Raw genomic sequence first — 26426 nt, forward strand, 5'->3', positions numbered from 1 at the left:
TACTAATATAGATGGACCAAAGTTCTGACTCAGTGTAAGGCAGATAGTGACGTAGTGTGGCTTCTGAGTTTGTTCAGATGCTGATACAGCTCTCATCATAATCATCTGCCGTGCAGACCACATGGGTCATTTAGCACTCTCATATGCATCTCATGCATGGATGCGGGACCATAACTCTGTGGCAGGACACATGATTTGCATGCAGAAGTTCCCAAGTTCAATCCCTAACATTAGTGAGAAAGGTAAGGTAGTAAATGGTATCATCATATAAAAAAAACCTTTGCTTGAGACCCTGAAAAGCTGTCACGTGAAACAATGTAGGACTAGATGGGGCAATGGTTTGCCCGAGCATGGTAGCTTACTATTCTCCTTAAAATGGTCCATGAATTCACACTAGTATAAACAGCACAACCTAAAAATGTTGGTTTGTGCATGCCTGAGCACAGCCAGGCACTGACTTTAATGGCAGTTCCCATTTCTGAGGGCCCCGGGGGTGGGGGAAAGACAGAATGTTGCCTATGGGATTTCATGTGCATTCCAGATTGGATCACTGATCTGTTAAGACTAATGTTCTGCCTACAGCAGGGACCATAAACTAATGTTTGAAAGAAAGGTAAGAAACATCAAAGAGGTTATTTGTTTGCTCTGAAACATGAGACTCGATTACCTTGTCATTATCTACCCTTGCATAGATAAAGCCATTAAAAAAACCCAACCCAGGTTGTAAAAGGTATTGGGATATGCTTGAAGTCATTGTTATGCTTAAAGAAAAAAATAAGGGCCAATGGATATTGCTACTAATCTGATAAATTCATTCTGTATTCTGTACCATGGATAAAATTAAGCACAAAATCGTTTCTGACATCTCTCCAGTCAGGGCAATATCTTACAACAGTAGGCTTAAATGAGATCAAACACTAGAAGTTTCATCTCATAATGATTGGACTGAATGGATTTAAGGACTTTTTGAACAAGTACGATGTATCACATTTTAAAAGGGAAGGACCGCGGTTTTTTCAATCTTGTCAAGTCAGACACTTTGACATGGAATAAGGCATGAAAAAACAGGTAGACAGAAGGAGGCTAGTAATGTGGTTGAAAGGAGAGGCTTGATTAAGAAAGAACAATGGGTACCTGATATCACACTGGTTGGCCCAAGCTAAAATGTTGACAGCAAAATCCTGGAGAAATGGTAATCTCCCCAAAATCGATAAGTCGCTAAGAAAAGTGTAGGACATGGTAGGACATAAACAAAATCACATGTTATGAGCAGATTTGATGAGGAAGCATACAAAAAATTCAGACTTTGTAAAACTGATGAGGCAATGAAAAACATTTGTGGTGTGATATAACTGGTTGATATCTGCTTAAAATAAGATATTTGATATGATATGTGAACAAACCATGTATGATTTAAACATACAGTACTTTATTATATATATACGCACACAGAGAGAGAAGAGTACAACACTGAATTCCTCTCCCATGTTTCTTTTTCTGTAATTGTGAGCTATAAAAATGCCTCTTGCTGAAGCCCACTATGGGCGCATTCAGACAAGAGGAATATTGTGTCAGTTTTCCTGATTATAATGCCAGTGCTTCTGCCCCATTTTCTAACCTTTCTTTCATGCTGTCGTGCCTGTTGCAATATGGAAATGTGTCTTTTTCACTGATATACACTACCAGCATGTTGTGCTAAATTTCATTCACACCAATGGGCATGGTGTGGCACAATGACAAATGCCACAACATCGGACAACATCACTTCTCCCCCACCCTTTCCACACGTGTGTGCTTCTGTTCGCCCATGATTCACCTAAGAATAGGGCAGGAAGGAACTATATGCTGGTATACTGCCCCTAATTTTTCCACTCTACCCCCACAATTTTCTGGGTTAATGGGATTGCCAAACGGATTATTTCTGGAACCAATTAACATGGTTAATTTCTGGATGTGGCTGTTATATTGTGTGAAAACTCAAATTTAATATGGAAATTAACCATTAGAGAAGCAGAATAAACCACTGTGTAAATGCAATCTATTTTACCAGGTGGAGGACACCCTTTTTAGTGGAGATACCTCAAGTTTAGAACTCCCACACACCCTTCTGAGATGCAAGTTCTTTTGAATTTTGGCACCAGCTGAAGACTTTGTTACTTGCCCATACCTCTGTTGGAGCTTACTGCTATGAGGAATGTTCAATTTATTGTTGGCAGGTTATAATTTATCTGCCCTAATTCTAATCTCCTCTAGAAGGTCCATGCTGGTTTCAGCAAAAGAGCAAATAAAGTCTTCCAAAGTGCAGGACCAGGTGATTTCTTTCTTAATTTTGCTACTATCTTGATTAGAATCAAAGATAACACTGCAGCACATTTTGCCAACGTTTTCCCTTGTTTGTTTTCCACTCAGAAGAGCTAGTCTTCTTGTTGCTGTTGTTGTTGTTGAGGGTGAAACTTTTGACGTTCTTAGTAAGAGAGTTACATATAATTAGAGACACTGTGAAAGAAAAACCCAACAATTGCAAAACAAACAAACAAACCCATGATAAAACAGAAGTAGTTGTGACAGCCCTGAAGCCAACATATTTTGCCTGCATTGGACAGGGTTGCGCAGCTTATCCAAACTTAGCTGGATCACCGCAAAGTTCATGTTTCCCTTAGCAACTATCAATCCCATTTCGGATGCCTGTGGCTTTGGGACGTGTATCCAAGTCATTTAGATTTAGGATACAGTCCTCACAAAGAACTTGCTGCAAAATGGTTTCATTGAAGTCTTGTTGAATTGTAGCTTCAGGCAGCAACCCACAAGCCATTTACTACAGAAGAGGCCTATAAAAGTCAATGAGACTGCTACAAAGCAAGTGGTTTGTGGACTGTGTGCTCTTCATTCTTTGGAAAGAACATGCAGCGTAACACAATCCTTGGCTTTCCAAAAGGGCACTCGGTTTGCAGTGTTCTTTCCCCTCTGGCAATCCTGATCTCTACAGTGTTTTTCCTAATTTCATTTAGGGATTTCTGAGATGTGTTAATGACATCATGCCTTACATTAAGCTTCCATGTTAAGGTTAGTCAAAGAGCATTGCCTGTCCTTTTAATTTCAGCCATGACCTTCTAGCTGATGAATGCCATGAAATAACTGGAAATGCTATAAAACAAAATATATGGACATGGAATATAAATTTCCCTACAAACGATTGTACAAGGTTATTTGACTCAGTTTTCTCTCGAGTTGGCAGAATTTTGTGAACAATAGTGGATTTTGTATTTTTCTACGTAATACAGCTGGCATCTTGCAGTTTTATGAGGTGTCTGTAACTGCCTTGTGCCAACAAAGTAGTTTTCTCCCCCTTGCAGATTATTTTCACTGATGATAGAAAGAGGGGTTTTTTTTCATCCTGAGTGCACAGAAATATGGATCCTAAAGAAACACATTAAACTTCAGCAGTCTATGTTTTACATGTGGCTAATTGTGTCAAATGTAGCAACAAAAATTGCAATAGCTCCAGGAGCGCTTTGCACAGATGGGAAAGTACATGCAAAATGGCAGCCACACAGACTCTCAGAGATGTCAAATTCTCCCACTCCTATAAAATTAGACCGAGATACAATATTGTTTGCTAGTTTTCTGGGTTATGGGGAAAGTTTGGATTGAACATCTTGTAAGGACTTTGATACATCTCTTGGGTCAGTTCAACAGTCATCATCACAGATATGTCCTTGCATGTGAAGTCTTTTTTCAGATGTTATCTGAATGTGTGGAAGGGGGAATATGATCATGTGTTCCTGACTTCCACATGTTCATAATGTCCAAAAAGCATAGAGGCATTGCATCTAGAGGGCTCTGACCATATAACCAAGAACCCCACGAAAATGGGGTTCATGTCCACAGCTATAGACACAGCAAATCTCTTCAGACATCATGAATGCACAGAGGTTAGAAACATGCAATTCTCCAGCTCTATGTGTCTCTGATAACATTGGAACAAGGCTCTAACTTAAATTGATTGGGCCTCAGAATAAGAGCCCAGTTCATATCACTCTTATTATTATATATTAAATTTAGATACCATCCTTCATCCAAATATTTCAGGACTGTTCACAAGACAAAAATATAGGATAAAAGCGCAAATAAATAGAACAAAAACAAGGCAATACAATAACCTCCCTCGCACAGACGCATTTAAAAGGCCATAGACTATTAATCAGCAGGTCTGGATGAAGAGGAACGTTTTGCCTGGTGCCTAAAGATGTATGATGAAAGCACTAGATGAACCTGCCTGGGGAGAAGATTCCAAAATGGGGAGCCACTGCAGAAAAGGCTGGTTCTCAGATTGCCCTTCCTCCAGACTTCTTGTGACTGAGGCACACGAAGAAGGGCCTTAGATGATGATTGCAGGGTCCGGGTGGGTTTATATGGGGAGAGACAGATTAGTGAGGTATTGTGGTGATACATGAGTATGTTCTCCTAGCTAGATTTGAAGACTTACAAATTTGTATTCACATGACCAAAGAGAGGTAAGGCATACCCTTCAACATTTCTCTGATGCAAAACCAGGAGCTCCCAGCAGGTAATACTGAACAAGATGGACTTCCCCAGTAAGCTTCCCTTACTATATGCTATGATAATAGAATGCATTGTTGTTGTTGTTTAGTTATTTAGTCGTGTCCGACTCTTCGTGACCCCATGGACCAGAGCACGCCAGGCACTCCTGTCTTCCACTGCCTCCCGCAGTTTGGTCATGTTGGTAGCTTTGAGAACACTGTCCAACCATCTTGTCCTCTGTTGTCCCCTTCTCCTTGTGCCCTCAATATTTCCCAACATCAGGGTCTTTTCCAGGGAGTCTTCTCTTCTCATGAGGTGGCCAAAGTATTGGAGCCTCAGCTTCAGGATCTGTCCTTCCAGTGAGCACTCAGGGCTGATTTCCCTCTCCCAAAGCTAAAGAGACTGGAAGTTGCTAAGCCAACTGCTGTGGTTGGCAATGATTTCTCTCTTTTTGAATGGAAGCCATTGTTCCTCCCTCATTTGTAGCTGTTGGTCCTTACTTAAAACCACAATTATGGCATATTGCCACCATCCAGCCGTGGACATGGGAGTGGGTCATAAATCATATGCAGCTTGCCTTTCCTCTCCCACCTTCCACCCCTGGTATGCCATATTATAGATTTTTAAGTGCCTTGGGAAAAGTTGAACCAAGCAGTTCAAGCAAAGATTACAGTCTGATTATTAAAGAGACATTATTAGCAACCCCCTTTACTTACAATGAAATGGCGAGCAAGCTTTCTTTCTTTCTTTCTTTTTGTTTAGGGCCAAACTACACATTATACTAAATGCATAGCTAGGAAGCATGCCAGTTTTTTTCTTCTTCTTTAATTATAGGCGCAAGGCCCCTGACTTGCTGCACTTAGCCTTGAGAGAGAGCAGGGGAGACTTCCATTGGCACCAAAGGGAGCTTTCCCCCTACTAAGGATTATTGCGGGGGTGGTGGGTATACTTGTTGAGGTTGCAGCTGGAGAGAGGGCTAAACCTCTCGTCTCCTTGTGTTGCAGTCTTGATGCAAATCATGGGCTCTCACATGTTGTATCAAAGAAAAGAAAAAAATGGTGTGCCTCCTAACTATGCAACGAATGTCTTTATTTGCCCCTTATTTTGTCTGGAATGCAGAGGTCATTGCAAACTGCATTTCTGCTGGTCCTGCATCCAGCATTTTCCAGTATTCTTGATACTCACCATCTTTCAAAAAAAAAACCCTTCAAAGACCAGAAAGGAACTTCGGTTTTACAATCCTCTGTTGTCAAAACTTTCTTTCCACCTAACATGATATATTTGTGTCTGCAAGCCTGTACAGGAAAGAGCGATTGATGCTGCGAGAAATGTGATTGTTGCTCTTGCTGCAGCCGGTCCTGCTAGCAAAGAAACAAGCTGCTTTTGGAAACAGTATTACACTTCCAATGCTATCTCCGGAGTCCTCCTCAACTTGCAAAATGTCATGACTTATGCAACCATGTGCATGCGTGAATTGAGTTTAGAAACCTTGGAATGTTTCTCAGAACCAGAAGAATCTTTATTTGCATCAGCCACTAGCCAAGGTAATAGAATAAAATAAAATGTACTGAAGATAGAGGTAAAAACTTAACTATAGAAAATACATTTTGGGGATTTACATCATCAAATAATAGATCTTATTCTAATTGCCCCCGCTAAAAACCTTGCAGTTTTTGCTGTCACCTGATCATCTTGATCTGCCAGAAGAAAGGACACAGTAGCAATGGTTGAGTGACCCGGCATGGACAATAATAGAGGGGTGATAACCTCACTCCTCAAATCTTTATAAAGAGTGCATGAGCCACTGACTCAATACTGCCATCTCCACAGGGACATAACCGTTTTTCCAGTGGAAAATCAACCCTCAAGTACAGCCGAATGTTTTTCAATGTAGCTCCATGTTCTTCAGACTTTCCACATTCAGGGAAACTTTTCTGCTGCGTGTCTGCCATGCATCCTATGTTCCCTGTGGAAGATTCTAGAGCATGTTCTCAACTGATGAGCTTTCTGGATTTATGTGAACTGGGACTGCACTTGGAACAGAGTCAGCGTTCTCCCGGTGGCTGTGCATTGCAAGGAATGTTAAACAGTGGTAGACATACTATCACCCCCAACAGACTCTTATAGAGCCATAGGCAGAGACGGATTTAGGACAGTGCAACTGGTTCCTCCCCACGGGGCACCGAGCAAAGGAGGTAAGTTCTTGCCTCCTTCCCAAAGCCTAGTTAGCACTTGCCCAGCTTTGGGAAGGAGATGGAAGGGCTCTAGACCCCTGCCTGAGCCCTCGTGCCTCCTTTCCAAAGCCTGGCACCTTGCTTACCTGCCTTTGGGAAGGTGGCACAAGGACTGGGGGTGGGTGTCAAATTTTGGCCTTGTAGAGGACACCATATTACCAAGGTTGGCCCCTGCCATATACCCCTGCTCTAGATACTTACTGTTCATGTGGATTTGTCTTTCTTTCAAGGCTTTCATCAAGCAGTTGCTTAAATGGCCCCAGATCAACTCTTACAACTAATTCCACCCTGTTGCTTGGGCCTTCAGGTTGCTATCAAAACCATTAAGTCCATGAAACCACAGTAGAGTTTGACTACCATACTTGTACTTTTTTATATTAAAAAAGGAAGGAAGGAAGAAAATAAACTGATGAAAATGCACATGGAAAATCAGATGTGGAATGTTTCCGATGGCTTTCCAGTGAGCTAAATAAAAATAATAATTTCTCATCAGTTTTTTGAGTATGTTCAGAACTAATAGAGTGCAGGCCCAGATTAATGTTTGGCTTTTAAAATACAATTCTAATCATTACTTGAAAATAGAAAAAAATATAAATTCTTTATATGCTGTTCAGCTCCCAGGAAAACAAGTTTCTCCTTCAAAATGCCACCAGCTTGTGGTACTGTAATTTGTAATGGCAACTTGGGCAGCAAAAATATGTGTAATGATGTGTTTTTCATATAGTAACAGTAGGAAGTCATTTTTATACACTTCTAGTGAAATATACATTTTAATAGAGTCGGATAATCTGGCTCTTTCTCTCTCTTTTTAAACAGCCAGAACACTGAGGGATCTCCAGTGGATTATTAGTTAGTAATAGAAAATCTAGCAGCTGCTATAATGAGTGATAACTGGAATTATAGTGGAGTACTGTAATAATTTGAGTAAGATGCATAGGTTGTAGTTAAATGATGTTCAGAGTTCATGATTAATGGACCTCAAAAGACTTGAAGATTCACTTCAATTAGGATTGAAAGCTGAAGTTTTTATCCGAATGCTATCATTCCACCAATCTAAACCCTGTTACAGGTCCATGTCATTATTATCTGCTGTAGATTCTCTCTCAAAAGAACATTGCAGCTCCTATGACTCGCCTAGATTTAATTAAGTAGGGTTGGGTGGAATGGTGGTCTATAGCCAACAAAATATCACTGGTTTGTTGATTTATTATTCAAATACATTAGTAGTGGGGCTTAAAAGAAAAGCTACCAAAACAGCATAAAAATAATCCAGTGAATGTGGGTGTCATCCAAGCTGCTCTGGGGTTAGTGTCCCAAATCTGGGGTACAATCACTGCAGGCCTTCTACCTAATAAGAGCAGAGGAACAAGTGACATCATCATATGGCAGCAGAACCCAGAGAAGAGCCCAGTTACTCAGACCAGTGAGAAGCCTGGCTCAGAACCTTTATAAGGGCTTTATTTAACAATCAATATTAACTTACACAGCAACACACTACATTACACAACCTTACAAGTATTTCCCTATCAGCAATATAGATATGTGGACTTAGCCCCTTCTCATGCTAAATAGCTAGAATATGCATTTGCTAGGTTTGACTACTAATCTCCCACAGTTTCCTTGCAAGTGGGTCCTCTGCAGCCCACTCTTCAAGAAGAGTTGGGCAGAATTTCAGCCTGATATATCCCTCAGGCCATGAGCTTCATACCTGATGCTCCATACCTGGACCAGTCAGAGTCAACATGGTACTTCCATATATTGTTGGACTGTAACTCTCACCAGTCACAGCCAGCGGGACCAAGGGCCTGGGATTAACTGATCTGAGAAGATCACATTTGTTATCCCTGGCCTTAATGTATAGTACATAAATGTGTCACTTATTGGTCCAGTTCATACATTTTGACATCCAAAGTGCGGTCGAGCAGCTGAAATGAGTATCACATGCTCCTTGCCTCAGCTGTTCTCTTGCTTCATCCCAACCTCCTTGGTACATTGGTTCTGGTTAACTACAGCTCCCCACTACTTCCAAAATAGGGAGCTGCTGTTTAATGTCAGTTTACTAACCAGGATCCCAAACCACAATTTCTTTGTTCAAACCAACCACTGCGTATAAAGCAAGCTTAGTACAGTCACTTGGCATCCCAATTTAAAACTATTCATGTGATGGAGACAATATTTCACTTTCTAATGTAATGTTTCAAGACTTGCTGGGGAAAAGACAGTCAAAAAAGTCAATCACATCAAGTTTAAATTAAATTTAATTTTCAAATGTGAATAGCAAGTTCAGACAAGTTCTTGAGTCACATCCATTCTAATTTTGTCACAAACCCTCCCTGGCTCCTCAACAAAGGTTGTCCACACACAGAATGATTTCTGACTTTGCTTGTCAGAGGCCAAAACTTTCCTCATGCGCACAGCTTTTGGAGTCCAATCTGAAGCTCACAGCTTGTCTTTTGTGTGTCATATTCCATCAGGAGGCAGTGTGCAAATAAAATATTTCCATTTTAAAATCTGGGGGGGGGGGAATGTTACAAAAAGCTTTTGGCATTTACAAGGCTCAGACAATCGCACTTACACCCTCTAATTCTCTCCACAGCTAATTTCTTATGTTCAGTATATACCCTCAGCAGGAAACCAGGAATAACTATTAAAGGCGGGGGAAGAGAAGAGTGTTTCTGCAGCATAGCCATTAGTGTGTGCCAGTAACAAGAAGGGAACATGTTGTGTAGCAATATTGACAGCTTTTAAAAAAGAAATATATGGCAAAAAAAAATCAAATACTAAAGTTCAGATAGAAAGAATTCAAACATCATTTCAAAAAATACATTTAGAACTCTGTTTGAAAAACGATCACATATGTCATTATATAGACAATTATTACAACTCTTTGCATAAATCAGCTATTTCCAGCTCTTGTTTTCAATGGATAAACAGGGAAAACAAGTTAAAATCAGGGTTGAGGCCCTACAGAAGTTTCGGAAACATTTCCCTAAATGTGAAGCCTGTTTTCCTCCTCCACCGTTTTTCAGCACAAGAACAAAGGAAGCTGTCTTATACCAAGTGGCATTGAGGACTCCCAGACTGCTGGTTTGGAGAAACGTTTACATCCATGCCAAGGTGACTGGCTTTGGAGTGGCTCAGGAATTCATGGCTACCACAATGACCATTAGGTTGTCCCAACATGTCATCAGCCCAACGCATCTGGCAGGCCACACTCTGTATCTTGTTTTCTCAACTGGGCAGCAAGAAGGTGATTTGAAAGTGGGGAACATTGACATCAGTCCCTTCTCATGATAACATCACTTCCTGTTGAGGTTAAGCTTTCAGCATCTGTCCTCCTCTGCAGAGGTGGGGAATCTAATGGGTTTCCATATGGCTCTGAAGGATCTTTTTTCAGCTGATACGACTTGTGCTCCTGTTAAAGCCCTGGGCAGCCTCTGGGACATCTAAATGACTTGGGCCATTGACACGATCCCCCCTGAGTGCCATCTCCCACTTTGTGGAGCCCGTTTGGCTCTTTGGTATACGCCAGAGAATAGGGTGAGGAAACAAGTTGGGATGCAGCTCAGAAACAAATGGAGGAAAACTCCAGTCAACTGCAGTCAAACACTGGTGAGGGCTCCTCATCCAGCCTCCCTAGTGGAAGTGAAGGCGTTTTCTGCAAAACAATGCCCCAATGAGGCTGCACTTCAACCCAAATGCCTTCAGCATCTTCCTTCACTGATCCACTGGTCACCTTTCATGCAGCTGCAGTGAGCACTCATTCTTTCCTGCCTGACTGTGCCAACTCCCAGCTAGGAGGATGGCAGTGACCTCACATTCAGCAGCAATGTACAAATTAGGCATGTGCAGGAGATCCTGGCTCAATCTGTAGCACAGTGGTACCTCGGGTTAAGAACTTAATTCGTTCTGAAGGTCTGTTCTTAACCTGAAACTGTTCTTAACCTGAAGCACCACTTTAGCTAATGGGGCCTCCTGCTGCTGCCATGCCGCCAGAGCCCGATTTCTGTTCTCATCCTGAAGCAAAGTTCTTAACCCGAGGTAATATTTCTGGGTTAGCGGAGTCTGTAATCTGAAGAGTATGTAACCTGAAGTGTATGTAACCTGAGGTACCACTGTATGTCCATCTGAAGTTCTCAGATAGTAAAAGTGGGAAAGAACCACAGCTTGTGGCTTTTGAAAAGTTTCACTAGCCAAAGGGGTACTACAAGGGGCCAATGGTCTGAGTCAGAAATGAAAAGTGGGGGAGAAGGATTACACCTTCTATTCCTGCCCTCAACTTCCCAATGTTCATCTGAACTTGTGTAGCAAGCATGAGAGGGTTATCTACACTAATGCAAGTTTTGTTTAACAAGAGCTCTGTTGTTTATATCTTCAGAAAAAAATGTGTGGAAGCTGAATGCATGGCCAAAAAAGTGCAATTTCTGTCTCTGTCCGCATAGAGGATCACATAAACAGGTCTACAGTACAAGTCTAGCAAATGTTATGATGAATTGCTATGACTAGTGACTTGCATTCCTTTCCTCTAAAAGGTATCCCTTACAAAACAAAAGTACCTTTCTCTTTCTATAGTTCATGCTCAAGAGTTGCTGTTTCAAAACTAACAAGGAAAAACAGGCTATGCAAACTTTGAGTCTGTTGTGAGAAGCATCAAGTAGAAGAATTAACTTTCAAATACAAGTGAGCATTCTTCCACAGAGAGAACAAACCATTTCGCTGGGATTATGTCAGCAATACAGAGATGAAACGCTTTGTTGCCAGTGGCAAATTGTGGGAGCAGTTCTGTTCATGTGGAATGGGAATAAGTATTTACTCAGCGTAAACTATTACTCAAGACATAGTCTTTTGAAATAGCACAGCTCTAGGACATGAAAATCTAAACTGATCAATCACACACAAGTCTTCCGAACAAGGCAAGGTAGAGATGTAAGGAAGAAGAAAACCAGCCAGAGGCTGCATGGTTTAAAAGTGAAAAACAAAATACTTCCAGCATTTAGATTCCCTGACATGGAAGCATTCCCACAAATCACTCTCATATTTGAAAATGTGATGTCAGCATGTTAATTACATGGTGCTTTCTGCAAAAGAATACAGGTATTTTAAAGCTGTTCTCAGCTACCACACTTGCAGGAACATCCCTACATCCCAATTTCTAAGTACCCCCTAACTTTCAGGGAGGGTTTTCAGGGGAGTTATTACAATGAAAATGAGGGCTGGAGAAGCCCAAATAGTCTACTCTTCCACATTCTACTCTTCTGAATATTCCACTTTTCCGAATATTCTACTCTCATGCCACACTCACACCACATCGCTGTGGGTTTGCAGTGGGTGGAAATCCCCTAAAATTCCTGCATGCCAAGGTTTCCCCATAATTTCTGAAATTTGTAAATATGGGGTTTGATCAATAATAATAATTTTATTGTTTATACCCCACCCATCTGGCTGGGTTTCCCCAGCCACTCTGTGCGGCTTATGGCATATCTAAAAACACCAAGCATTAAAAACCTTCCCATACTGGGCTACCTTCAGATGTCTTGTAAAAGTTGTGAAATTATTTATCTCCTTGACATCTGAGGGGAGGGGACCACTAATGAGAAGGCCCTCAGAAGCCCAATGGATTTAGCAAGACCTAAAAAAATATGTCAAGCCAGCTTCCATAGCAGCTTAGCTTAGAGATGTGCCATCAAAGAACTAAGAAAGATGATGGCAGAGTCATTACCTTGACGAAAGGTGAGACATTCGGTGTCAGACAAGATGGGGGGAGTGGAGTTCTTCCTCTAGCTGTGTGTGAGTTAGCAAAAGGCAATAGCTAAGTTGGCAGGGGAAGTTGCCAGGGTTACAGAGGGAGTGATGTCACCACAGGGAAAAATAAGTGTTTTTTACATGAGGCTCATTTGGAGCAAGGGTTTTTCAGGAGGAAGAGGAGGGAGGAGCCAAAACTCCATGTGCACTGACTGGGAGAGGCTGCCCTGAGAGACTGGAGAGCATGGCTGGTTTCTACTCCGGACCCAAGCTTCCTGAAGGTATGAGAAGAGCAACAGAAGATGCTACTGGGGTATCATGTTCTGCACTCCCTCCACTTAAACTCAGGTGCAAATATGTAGGGGGGGGAGGGAACACCCATATTTCTTGAAGACACTACAATCACTGCTGTGCCTCGTTCCAAAGGAACACAAACCCTGGCCAAGTGCCAAGGCTCCAGGAATCTTGTGTCTGCTCAGTAGAGATTGGGGTGGCCTGTAAGAATATATTTCAAGCACTGTGATACCACTTTAAACAGTCATGGCTTACCTCCCCCAATAATTCTGGGAAATGTAGTTTGTTAAGGGTCCTGAAAATTGTTAGGATACACCTCGCAGAGCTACAATTCCCAGAGTTCCCTGGGAAGAGGGGTTGGTTGTTGTGGCTTTAAAAGAGGATTGGACAAATTCATGGATGATAAAGCTATCAATGACTACTCTGCCTCCACGGTCAGAGGAAGTCGTGCATCTGAATACCAGTTGCTGGAAACCACAGAGAGAGGGCGCTCTTGTGTTTGGGTCCTGCCTGCCACTTACCCACAGCCATCTGGTTGGCTACCATGAGAACAGGTTGATGGACTAGATGGGCCATTCATCTGATTACATAAAATGCAGAAATTAACAGGTATGGAAAGTTCATGAAAACAGAAAAGGTGCTGTCTGAATGTAACATTAGGCTTTTGTCTAACAGTCTGCCTTTCACAACCTTAGCATTGTAAGTATTTATACAGGGATATAAGTCATGCATGATTCAAGAGCATACCTGTTTCCCCACAAAGAAGAGACAAAATCTCCATTTTTGCATATCTTATTTTAGATTGTATATCTAAGAAGACTCCAACAGAACAAGAAGGAGACTGTGAATCTCATAGAGAATAACCAGTAACAAAATTCATTGTGGCAACATGAAGCTGAGTGCTGTGACGTACTGCAAGTTTCAGAACAAGTTTTATCACAGCCAAAGCAGCTCGTTTTATTTTATTTTATTCTTACATTGCTTCATTTGAAGAAAATGGTAATTAGCCATTGCAAATTATCAATTGTCTTGGGACACTTCTTTCACTAAATGGTGTGTTCTCATCTCAGCTGGTCTTCCTCAACCACAATCCGCAAATGACAGTTTTTAAATTAGCAGCCACTCTATTATCACAAAAGCAGACACAACAGACAAGCTTACGACGAGAAGCTGGACTGCATTGTCTTTCAGAAGGGAGAAATGTATAACTTGCAATGAGGACCCTAAAGAAATATGACGTTTCTCACATTTCATAATAGAGCACCTATAACTCAACAGATTGAAGCAAGACACTTATAGACATTTATGCACAATCTTTGGAATTTTTACTGTCAATTCAGTGAAGACTGAAATTCTTTGAAGAGCTTCAAATTTAAAGGGTGACAATATATTTGTTGTTGTGGGATTGACAGCTGTGGCCTCTGACAGCAGCTTTACTTTATTATAAAGATGGCAGAAAGATGTATTTTAGTACATTTATTCAAGGTAAGGGGAGATTCGGGGGGGGGGGCTAGCTGGGTTTTTTGCCCTGGGTGAAGCTTCCAGAGGGGCGCCATTGAGGCTCCCAGCCTGAGTGTGTGTGCATACACAAATGCACGTGGGGTCTTTAACTGAGTCTTTGACCCAGGTGAAATAAAACCTAGTTTTGCCCCTGGGGAGACACACGACAATTTCTTGAGACAACCTTGCACCTTTTGTCCAGTCTCAGACTTCTGGTGCTGACTTTGAACTTCCTAGTCATGCTTTTGGTGATCTGTACCTGTAGCTTGACCTGTACCACTCCAAGCCTTGAGTAAAGATTTCTTTCTTATTAACGTGTAAGAACATTTGTAGCATTTGGGTCAGACGCCCCACCAGCGAGTAGAAGGTACAGCTGCTGTGCACAGTGTCCTTTCAAAATCTCCCCTATCCATGCCTAAACTCAAACACTTACCCTCTAAGCAGATGTTGTTGTTGTTGTTAAAAATGAAAACATGAAATATTTGCATGTACAAAAGTCAGCTATAAATAATAGCCAAATAGTCTACTCTTCTACACTAGTTAAGAATTTCCACCCTCCCAAACAAATATCTGAAGATGTTCCTCAATTTACTTTGTAGGCCACAATAAATGAATTTGCAAATAGATGTGCAGCACAATCCTAAGTATTTTAGCTCTCTGGGGTTGACCCCTTGGCTAAGTTTGCAGTCCTAACCTCACTTACATGAGAATAAACGCCACTGGATTCAATAAGACATACTTCTCAGTAGACACAGTTAAGATTGTGCTCTAAGTGTGTTTAAAAATGTGACCTGATAGTTTGTCTCCCAGGTCAGTTCACAAACTATTTAACTATTTAATCCTGACTACTTGGGTGTAATTTGATCCCATCAAATAAGGAACCACTTCCAACCCTTATCCCATCACCAAGTAAGAGCTCAGAATGAGTCACAGCAGCTGTGATCCCATCACAATATCACTAGGTATGACGTTACTACAATGTTGCAGTGATATTACAAGCATGTACTGCACACATTACAAGACAGCTGGCACCTATAGGAAATCAAACAGCTTAATTCAAAGTACACTTGATTAATTGATTTGCACATCAAGCTCTTCACAAATACCATTTTCTCAGTTTTGGCACTCTTGGGGCTTCATTTAGTCTTGTCGCATTTGCCAACAGACTTGCAGACAAAAATATTTCCACAGTTTCCCAAAAGCAATCTAAATAATCTTTTAAAAAATAAACCAATCGGGACTATATATATCGTCAAAAATGCATTATTGGAATGCTCATCCTACAGCCTTGCTTCTTTCTCTTTTTAAAGTAGAACTTTGCATGTTGCCAATTGAGTTCATAGCACTGTATGTGCACCTCAGGGGGTGAAGTCAAACCACTGGAGAATCACAGCGCCTGCTGTGGCTGCAGAGACTGGTAACTCGTAACTGCTGCCTCCCACATTGCTTTTGCTGTGTTAGCAGCACCATAGTGATCTCTCTAGGGCACAAGTCTGGGCAGTGTGTATGGAGGTCCTAGGCTCCCCCAGATGACAACACACCCCTCTCAGCCTCACTGATGTGAGCCAAAGGAAAGGAGAGCAGGACATTTAGCCCCTGCTTGGTTGCAGGAGTTGCTGGAAGGAGGCATGCAATATGCCATCCAACAGCCTTAGGGACTCCATTCTGGATTTGTGTAGAGTTTATTCCTTAGCCTTTTCTTCTCCCCAAGATGTCCTGCAAGGCAGCAGGTACAGATTTTTCCTCAGGATTTACTCCCAAAGCTTTTCTCGTGAATAAGTATAGCTACAAGGCAATGGAGGTTTAGGATCAGAGTTTTCCCTCTCCTGGTTGGCTCCCTTCCCAGGCTGAGAAGCTCCATCTGCACCTCACTTTTCTCTACAGCAAGTGCAGAAACTGCCTTCTTGATTTTTGGACCCACTATTGGCCTCATCTGCTCAATCCACTGAAGATTGTCTTCGCATGCAGGGAAAGTTCCTAACTCACAGAGGGTTTGAGACCCATCAGATATCCTCACCTGGTTCAGCCTGCCAATCAAAGTCGTTTCCCATTGTGTGGCCACTGTCACATGCTGATCACTTTTAGGAGCCACAGGTTGAGAGCTGAGTGCAGGATGGCGACCAAAGGTGGTCAAAGTACCACAGAATGTTTTAAATCAGCTCACTTGTAACTTTCTCCATTGAAATGTTTTCTTATGTTGCAACTATCTCATTTGTAGTAAACTTCAGGCCATGGGCTCATACACAGGAACATCAAGCAAATTGTTTCCAATTGTTTGGTTCTGCAGTGTCACACTTCATTATTTGCTGACGTTAAGCAATTGTGACAACCTGTTAGAAAAGGAAATTTACCCAGCAAAAGGTTACACAAAGCTGGTAAATCACAAGTGCAGATTCTACACAACAAGACATATTTGGTCATAAACATTACATGTCTAAACACATAGGGCAATGTGGACATCCAGGAACTCTAGCAAAGGATGCTACAGTGGGTTCAAAATAACTGAAGGAAGACACAGCACTTGTCCCCAAGAATTTCAGAGCCAGGCTAGGCTCTACAGTAGACTTGGCCTGGATGGTGGAATTCAAGGAAGGTATCTCTGCAAAATATGGTCTTCCTTCTAGACCATTGAAAAAAAATCACAATATGATTTATAAGAGTGGATTAATACAATAATAATAAATCATAATGAAATGCACCAATACAATAAAATGCCATCAAGACAGCAAACAAGAAGATTTAAAATGGGCTTCAATAGTCAGGGATTAACGTTGGGGAAAAGTTTTTAATAAACAACAAACTCTGTGGTGCCTGCTGTATTGTGGGGGGAATTCATTCCACAAAATAGGCACCACCACACTGATTGGTATGTATCTTGCTTTATATGCAAGGTATGCCTGGGCATTGATAGATGTAGAAGCCACCATCGAACACAGACCTAGATGTGTGCCTTCTGCTGCATGATAACCCAAAGGATCGCCGAAACATTTTTACACCTTTCAAGGCTTCCTCCAATAATGAAGCTGAATGTTCAATTAAAAGAAGAAATCAAAAAAATGGGGGAGAAGGGAGCTGAAATATACTCGGAGTCCTGTAGTGATTTCATGCTCTTTATTGCAGCTTGTAAAACAGTGATTGAATTGCCCCCCAAACCTCAGGCTTTTATATACATTATTTACACAATGAGTCCTGTCTGTTTGGCTGATTTTGCTTCCCTTCTGGAGCCTGATTGGTCTTTTCCTGCAGGCCAATCAGTTGTTGCATTCTACGATCCTACTAACCTAATAGGCTGATTAACTTCCTCCTGGAGCCTGATTGGTCTTTTCCTGCAGGCCAATCAGTTGTTGCATTCAGGATCCTACTTGCCTATTGTTCTACGATCCAAGCTTAGTACATAACAGTAGCAAAAGTCATTTTAGGGCATGATTTGAAAAGATGGTGCCTGAGACTATTATATTATAGGCTGCATGCAAACCACACATTTAAAGCACATTCCCCACCCCAAGGATCCTGCAAACCAGGGCTTTTTTTCATCCAGAACTCACCAGATCTCAGTTCAGGCACCTCTCAGGAGGGTGCTATTGCTATTCTAAGAGAAAGAGAGAGCTGTTTGTGGTGAGTTCCGACACCTCTAGTTCTACAAACATAGCACTGCTGCAAACTATATCTTAACCCCCTTCACTTTAGTACAATTCCAAGCACCTTTAACAAGCTAGAGTTTCTAGGATTCTTTGGGCAGGATGTGTGTTTTAAGTGTATAGTACATACACAGCCTTAGACATACGCAAGTGAGCTTTTTCTAAGTGCAAAACAGATTTCAAGTGACTTAGAGCCAAGGGAACAGATTAGGGATGACCATTTGCCTTTGAAAATGGGAGTGCTAGATTCCAACTTAAATTTTAAAATCCTAGAATGTAATTCCAAAAGAGAAATAAAATAGCTACACTAAAATAGGAAGTTGCTATTTTCTGTTTTGGAACTTATACAGAGCACATCTGATTTCCAGTTTACATATGCATCATAGGAAGACATTAGCAATTATCCAGAAATATTAACTTAGCTGTCTCTGTAAAATTCTCTGTGTGCTGTAGCAGTCTACAGATTATTGTACACAAGTGTGCTCTGGCAATAGCATGACAGGTAGCCCAGGAGAGGGGGAGGGGGAGGGGGACACAGACAACTGCTAGCATATTACATCAATACAGGTAATAAAGTTGTAATGTCCTATCAATAAAAATATGGATTTTTCTGAAACCACTTGGGTTACAGTATACACAAGAACTAAAATAAATTGCATTGACTTGAATGAACTCTAACGTCACGACGCTACCAATCATATTTGCTACTCCATAACTGTCTTGAAATCAAACAAGGGATTAAAAAAAATGTTTTGACCACATCATATAACCATCAGTCACTCCGCGTACCTGGAAGTCTCTATTTGAAGGAAGGGAACTAGCAGAAGGCTCAGCAGGGAACTCTCAGTCCTCTTGCACACAAATTAGAAAAAGAAGCTGGTTTGTAACAGGAAGGCCTTGAAAGGAAGCAAATGTGAGAAAGCTGCTGTGGGACCTCACATTCGAGAACCCCCACCTAGACTCTTTGCTTTAATGCTGTACCGTACCGACTTTGAATCAGAACGCAAACCGAACAGCCTGGTTCACCGACACAGCAAGACAAATTATGCTTACCAGAACAACACAAACCTATGAGCTTCCAGAAAAGAGCCTGCAGCCACTTTGCTTCTCCTGGGTCATTTTGGCTGCATCACCAACCAAGGTCTGGTTTAGTCAGTAAATGGTCTGGACCCAGGCTTCTGGTTAAGCTAGAGCTCATGGTCAAGGAAGAGAGAGCTTAGCCACAAGACCACATTCAGGTCACATGCTAAGCGGCAGCAAAAATAAAAAGCAGACTGGGGAGGGGCTAAGCAGTTGCCAGTTTCTCTCTGGGAGCTCCTACATACATGTAGACCCAGAAAGCCATAGTTTGGCTTACCATGTCATGCAAATGAGGTGAATGTGTGTTTAAGGTAGTGCTTTTTTTCTTTAAAAAATTGTTATGGGGTACTCTCATTTTGACTCAAGAAAATCACCATTTTATAGTTCAACTCAGGGAAAATAAATACAGTAAATGGACAAAAGTACAAAGAACTTGTATTACCCCATATTACAGAGCTGACAGTTCACAGTAACGCTCACTTCCGTCTGAGACTCAGGAAACACCGGGAAAAGAAATGAAGCCACCATCAGAGGAGCTAACAACGAAACTGACCAATCACCGTGCTAGGTTCCAACTCCTACTCCACACATTAAACGCTTGCTTCCATCTGAGACTCAGGAAACACTGTGACAGGAAATGAGGCCGCCATCATGGTTAGCAACGGAACTGATGATTCACCATGCTAGAGAAGAAACTAAACCTTTTTAAAAAATTTAGTTTCTTCTCCCGTTAGATTCACAAAATGTTTAGGGGTATGCGTACCCCTGCATCCCCCCAGAAAAAAAGCACTGGTTTAGGGCAAACTCAGAGAAGAACGAAACACGAGGGTGAGTGGTTGTACTGTTCTACACACACACAGACACACACACACACACACACAAAAGCTCAAGAAAGACTGTGAACCTTTCTCCTTCTCCCACCCCTCATGCCATAAAAGCTCATCAAATCCCCTTGTACCCATCATTGTCAGCTAGGGATGTAAGAGAAGACATCCTTTTCCATGCCACCTTACATTTGTCCCATGAAGCAGTTCCACTGCAGTTTGCCTTCTACCCAATATAGTGGTACCTCAGGTTACATACGCTTCAGGTTACAGACTCTGCTAACCCAGAAATAATGCTTCAGGTAAAGTACTTTGCTTCAGGATGAGAACAGAAATCATGCTCTGGCGGCATGGCAGCAGCAAGAGGCCCCATTAGCTAAAGTGGTGCTTCAGGTTAAGTATAGTTTCAGGTTAAGTACGGACCTCCGGAATGAATTAAGTACTTAACCTGAGGTACCACTCTGGGGTTAATTGACTTACCGTCCTCTATGGCAAAATGGTGTAACTTAAATAATTCACCTAACTGGGTGAGGAAGCAAATTCCATAGGTTAACTATGTGCTGTCATTCTTCATCCATAAATGCCTAGCCTAATTTAGAGGACATCCTTGGGATATCTTACAATTCACCCAGCTTTTATCAGATTCATTGTCAACTGGGCACTACATGTAATTGGTGCAGGAAGAGGTCTACAGGCTTTTGTGCATCTCTGTCAGCTCAGCAATCCAGAGGATCGCAGTCTGGTCCTTACTAGAATGGTACAACAGAAAGTAGATGCCATTCATCAAAAGCATCACTCCCGACCTATTTTTTTTTAATCTGTGTGTTTCTCCTGTGCAATAACTCACAATTTCACAAGGAATCAGGATGTCAGGGCTCCTCATCAGTTCATCCTGATGGTACTTCGGGATGCTTCACATCAAGAGTTGTCCCCTCCTGTACTAAGGATGCTGGGCCTATTCTACACCTGAGAGAATGACTTCTCTCATACCAACCTGGCCTGTCTTTAAGATCAGCTAATGGTGCCTTCCTGGTGGTCCCTGTGATGGATGTTGTTAAAATTCCAGAGGCCTGTAATAGGGACTTTTCAGTGGCAGCCCCAGAACTTTGGGATGATCTCCTCACTGAAATGTGCCTCACCTCAAGGAGGCAGGTGGAGATGTACCTCTTTTGGAAGAACGTTGGAGGTGTCATTAACTGACCTGAGTGTATGGTGCCTGCTATCTTAGGCCATCTTGTTATTTTAGCTTATGCCAAGTTCATTTTGTGACGGTATTTTAATTGGTTTTAGAAATATGTATTGGTGTGTTTTAATATGTTGCCTTCCATCTGAGAATACCACTAAAAATCACATGTGCCTGTGACGGATAGTATAGGTATATTCGTGTGTGACTACTGAAAATCAATGTTTCTAAACTTAGCCTTACTTAGACAAGCAATATTTTCTTCAAGGTTTGAGAAATTACAAGCAGCATCCAGCCGCTCTTAATGTACCGAAATCTGATCAGATAAAAATAAAAGCATAATCATCATAATTAAAGGAACCCACCAGAGAAAAAATTAAATGGTAAAAGGCTTAAATAAAGCTGCCATGGGTGGTTTAATGGCTCTTGAACAAATAGAAATCCATTTTAAGGAAAAAAATGAAAGGAAGGAAAGCAATATAGGTAGCTTAGAGAGAGCAGTAGCTGCCTCCTACTAATCAGCAATAACAAAGACTTAAATTAAATGATTGCTACTCCAAGAATAACAATAAGGACAATTTTTAGTATCACTTGAAACATGAATTATTAATGCCTTCAGTGTCTCGCTACAATATGCCTCCTGTCATACTTTGCTTCAGCCTATCCATTAATAATATTTTTTCAAAAAAGTTTGATGAGGTAAATTTTAATTGTAAAAGGTGGCTGTGGGGAAAACAGGCTCTCTAAAGACAGGCTGTCTAAAGAGACTTAACTTTGGCATGACCATTCACAGGGAGAACCTAATCCACCCCTTTCAAGCTTTCTACCTTCAGGGAACCCTTTCTGTACCCAATAATCAGCAAAGGTACCCATTCTGCTCTTCAGCTGCCATGGAATCTTCTGTGTATACCAGGCCCAGTATACCTGAAGGAGTTTCCACCCCCATCGTTCTGCCCAGACACTGAGGTCCAGCACCAAGGGCCTTCTGGCGGTTTCCCCACTGCAAGAATGTTTAGGGGTACTCTCATTTTCCTACTCATATTGAAATACTGCCCATCAACGAAGCCAAACTTAGATTCACAGAATGTTTAGGGGTATGTGTGCCCCTGAGTCCCCACCAGAAAAAAGCACTGTTGGAGGGTATGGTAGGATGTCCCAATTTTCATCAGGAAAATGGTGGAGGGTATGGAGCTATGCGACCCCCAAGCCAAGGAGATATACAACCTTTAGAAGACATTTGAAGGCAACCTTGTCTAGGGAAATTTTGCAATGTTTTATTGTGTGTGTGGAGAGAGAGAGAGAGAGAGAGAGAGAGAGAGAGAGAGAGCTGCCCAGAGTGACTGGGGCAACCCAGTCGGACAGGCAGGGTATAAATAATGTTTATTATTTTTTTAGTATGGAATAGGACATCCCTATTTTCATTGGAGAAATGCTGTAGCAAAAGGGCAGAACGGGGTCTGCTGGTAGATTTTTGGGGGGTGGTTCAGTAGGTCAGCCAAGGTTTGGGGCTCCCAGCTGTTTGACAATAGCAAGGAGAACAAAAATCCTTTCCCCACTTGTTAGGCTCCTGAAATGAGGAAACTGGGAGCAGACCTTCATGTGAAAAGTCTGTGAGTTCAGCTCAGTTTTGGTACTGAAAGCAAATGCCTAGTCTCAGAATGTGCTCAGATGCTGTCTGTGTGTCATTCACAGCTGACTCTGGCTGGTAGATTTTGGGGTCCTGTTCATAAGTAAAGTAGATCAGACAAGTGTGAAGTCCCTATTAGATCCCATCCCTGCACTATAACACACAATCACGTACTGAGGCCTCTTCCTCCCCCTGTGTAAACAAAGAACAAACAGGGTTTCTTTATGCCAAAGAGCAGATTATTTTTATTTCTGCCATATTTGTCATTGGTAGATGTCAGGGCTGCCTCAGGTCTCAGCTCACGAAAGACCAACGCCAAGTTCTTCTTATATACAAGGACGTTTATTGCAGTTCATAGTAAGTTCCACAACCGAGGCGCGCAGCCCCCACGTCTGTTAACCTTAGACGGTAGAAGTCCCCTCTGAATCGGTCCCTCCCCTACACCAGCTTAATAGGCTTACGCTGCTCCACCTTTTTCTCTCTTTCCTTTTCCGCAGGGTCTTTCTGCCCGCCGGGGTTCCGCCTCTCCTGGATTCTCCTGAAGCGGAATCTCCAGACTGCTCTTCCCCCCTCCTGCGGGCTTTGGGACCTGGCCCCTCCTCCTCCGGACTCCCTGTTCTTCCGCGCGCCTCCTCATTTGAACTTGGCGCGCGCGCCCAACCTCTAACCTTCCTTTTGACAGTTATGCTACTCCCCTCACTGCCCTCCTCCCCTTCCGGGAGAATGGCTTGCTCTGACCCCTCCTTGTTCTCTGCTGCCGGAGCTGTTTCCCCTGACAGTAGAGAATTGCTGTTCAGCAAGAAACCAAGCAACGTCAAAGGAGAAGGTTATATGTGTGGAAATATTAGCATCACGGATAACGACAACTCACTGCCACTCTTACAAAAATTCCATTCAAAATTTAGATTTTGAAAATTGTTCCTTGAAATGAAGAGGAAGAAAATTGAAAAAAATAAATAAATCAATAAATAAATTATAAATAAATTATAAATAAACACTAAAATATGTTAAGTTTTTGAAGTGTAATTTGGAAATTTATGTAATATTGAGCAGCTAATAAGGGTGGGAAATGAAATAGAAAGATGGTGGGGTGGGAAGTCCCTTTTAAATTGGTATTAAATTTGAATTAATGTGATGTTAAATCTGTTATTTAATTTATTTTTTGAAAAGCAATAAAAGATAATGGGGAAAAATGTGTTCCCTGAGAAGTAGGCTACATCCTTAGCCAGTGCACTGATCACTCTGAAATCTCAATATGTTTCCTTTCCAGCAAATGTCTCCTCTACCTCCTTTCAGCTGATGATCCATTGCTGTCGCTTATCTGTCTGAGAGTCCCGTAGGCGAGAATGTCTGGGCTCCTACTTGGAGTCGCATCAGTTTTGCTCCAGGGTTGCCGCAGACTGAGCTGATTTCTCTGACATGCACAGGTCACCTATTGCTTGGTCATGCAGAGGACACTCTTCCTTCTCGAGAGATTCATCCTGTTCACTGCTAGGGATAGACCAAAGGTACAGATGAAGATACGAGGGCAGAGGGAGCATTGGGATGGCTTCATTTGCATTAATCACATTGAAATACAGGGAAGTACCACAACGCTCGCAAATGATAATGTAATACACACAGAGAAGGAGACAGACGATGTCTCATCTGGCTTCAAGTTGGAATTTCACACAAGAAAAATAGGCAGAGAAATTGTGCTGGAATATAAAAGATAGCTGTCAGTCTGATTTAAAGGCTAAGGAATACATGAAATTCTTTGTTCAGCGAGTCCTTGAGGGCTTGCTAGTAAAACACAACTGGGAGCCCAGCAAAGGTAATTTTGTGCAGCTTTAATTATGTACTCAGTACTTGGAGACTGGGTGAGAATCTCTTTTCCCTCTTTTCCTTTTTTTATTATTAAAAAAAATACACATAAAACCTGCTAGAATTCAGTTTTTACAGCTTGATGGTGGATTACAGGTATACAGCCTCTGCAGTTTGGTGCATCAAAGTGTAATGTTGTTGCTCCCCCTCCCAAAAAAAGGGGGCATTTCTGGGAGAGAGAAACCTATAATTGAGAAACCACTGAAAAATTAAGGCAATCAGGATCATCTGCTACCATTCCTACTGTCCGCTTTTAATCCTGATAAAATATCCACATTCAGTGAGGCTAAATGTGAAATTCATAGACCCAAGCCCTCTTCAGAGACTTTAGAGAGCAGCCTTGTGAATGGGTGGAAAATATTTACTTGCACAGGGATCGAGAAATCCGTCTTTCAGTATGGCAATAACTGTCCTTTGGACCTCCCTGCCTGTTGATGTTAGGCAGGTATCCTTGCTATTTTGATCTTGGCTTAAATCACATAGGCATCCTTCACATGTGCAGAAGAATCTCCACTGCAGACATTCAGTCTCACAATTTTATTTTGGAGCTGGCCCCGGAGAGGGCATGGGTAGTGTGCTCCTTGTCCTGTTCCCTGGCTTGTGTGTAGGATCTGAACACCAAAATAAGAATCGTACAATTGTAGAGATGGAAGGGACCCCACGAGTCATCTAGTCCAGCCTCCTTCAATGCAGGAATCTCAGCTAAAACATCCATGACAGATGGCCACCCAACCTCTGCTTAAAAACCTAAGGCTAAAGTTACAGTAGTTTTGCCTAACAGGGATAAGCTATTTCTTCTTCAGAGAAACAGTCACGAAACGTTTCCCTACTACTTAAACTGTATTTTATTTGATGTGGCTCCCTCTTTGGCAGGGACTAGTCATCTAGGCCATTCTGCGTGCCAATTTCCAGCATTCTCTCGGCCTGTTGTACGGTTTCCTGCTCCAGCCTTTAATCTGAGCATTCACTTCTTCCATCAGCCCCCAAATCATGTGGGAGAAAAACCCCTTTGCTGCTCTTTTCCTGCCTTTAAAATCATAATGCAAAAACATCATGGAATTCTAGAGTTGGAAGGGACCCCTGCAATGCAATAATCCTACCCACAGCCATCCCTGTGTGGGCTCAATCCACCAACCTTCCGGTTAACAGCCAGATGCGCTAACCCATTGTGCCACATGTTTCAGCATGTAGGTGCTCTTCATGGCAGCAAACCTTCATTCTGGAAATGCTAAAATGGTTTCACTTTATCCTGTCTCCATTCAACCCTTTCTTTAAAGATAGGTAAACCTAGAGATGGGAAGGCCTGGGGGGGAACGGAAAAATGGGGGGGCTGTTTTTTTCCTGTTTTTCTCCAAAGCCATTTTTTAGAAGTCCATGAGAAAAATGACAAAGAGGAAGAAGAAACGGAAAATGATAGCAGTAGTTCAGAAATGAGATAAAATAAACTGCATGTATATGTTGTGCCTTCTGATGTTTTTGTTTTTTTTTTAAAGCACTACTCAAAGGGTAGACCTTCTATGGAGCTTAAATATTGAGGTGGACCTTAACTTTATTTGCTGTTGGTGCTAAGGGGCAAATCTGATTATTATTTATGTTGATGGTTTCTTGCTTTTTTATTGCTTTTGAGGGAAAGGGGGTGGTTACCTGTTTTATTGCAAGCATAATACTTTTATATACACGCAGTTTGTAAAACTACTCCACACTGAACTTTTTTTCAAAAATTTCCATTTATTCCAGAAAAAAACAGGGGGGGGGGATGTTTATTTCCTCATGGCTTCAAAATTTCCAGAAATTTTACATCTCAAACTCCTTATAAAACAACAGCTTATAATTGTGTAAGGAGCACATACTATACCCAAAAGCGATAAACAAACAGAACAGGATTTTTAAAACTTGGGC

This window comes from Podarcis vaucheri (genome assembly GCF_965113315.1).
Source record: "Podarcis vaucheri genome assembly, chromosome: 11".
NCBI classification, from domain to species: domain Eukaryota; kingdom Metazoa; phylum Chordata; class Lepidosauria; order Squamata; family Lacertidae; genus Podarcis; species Podarcis vaucheri.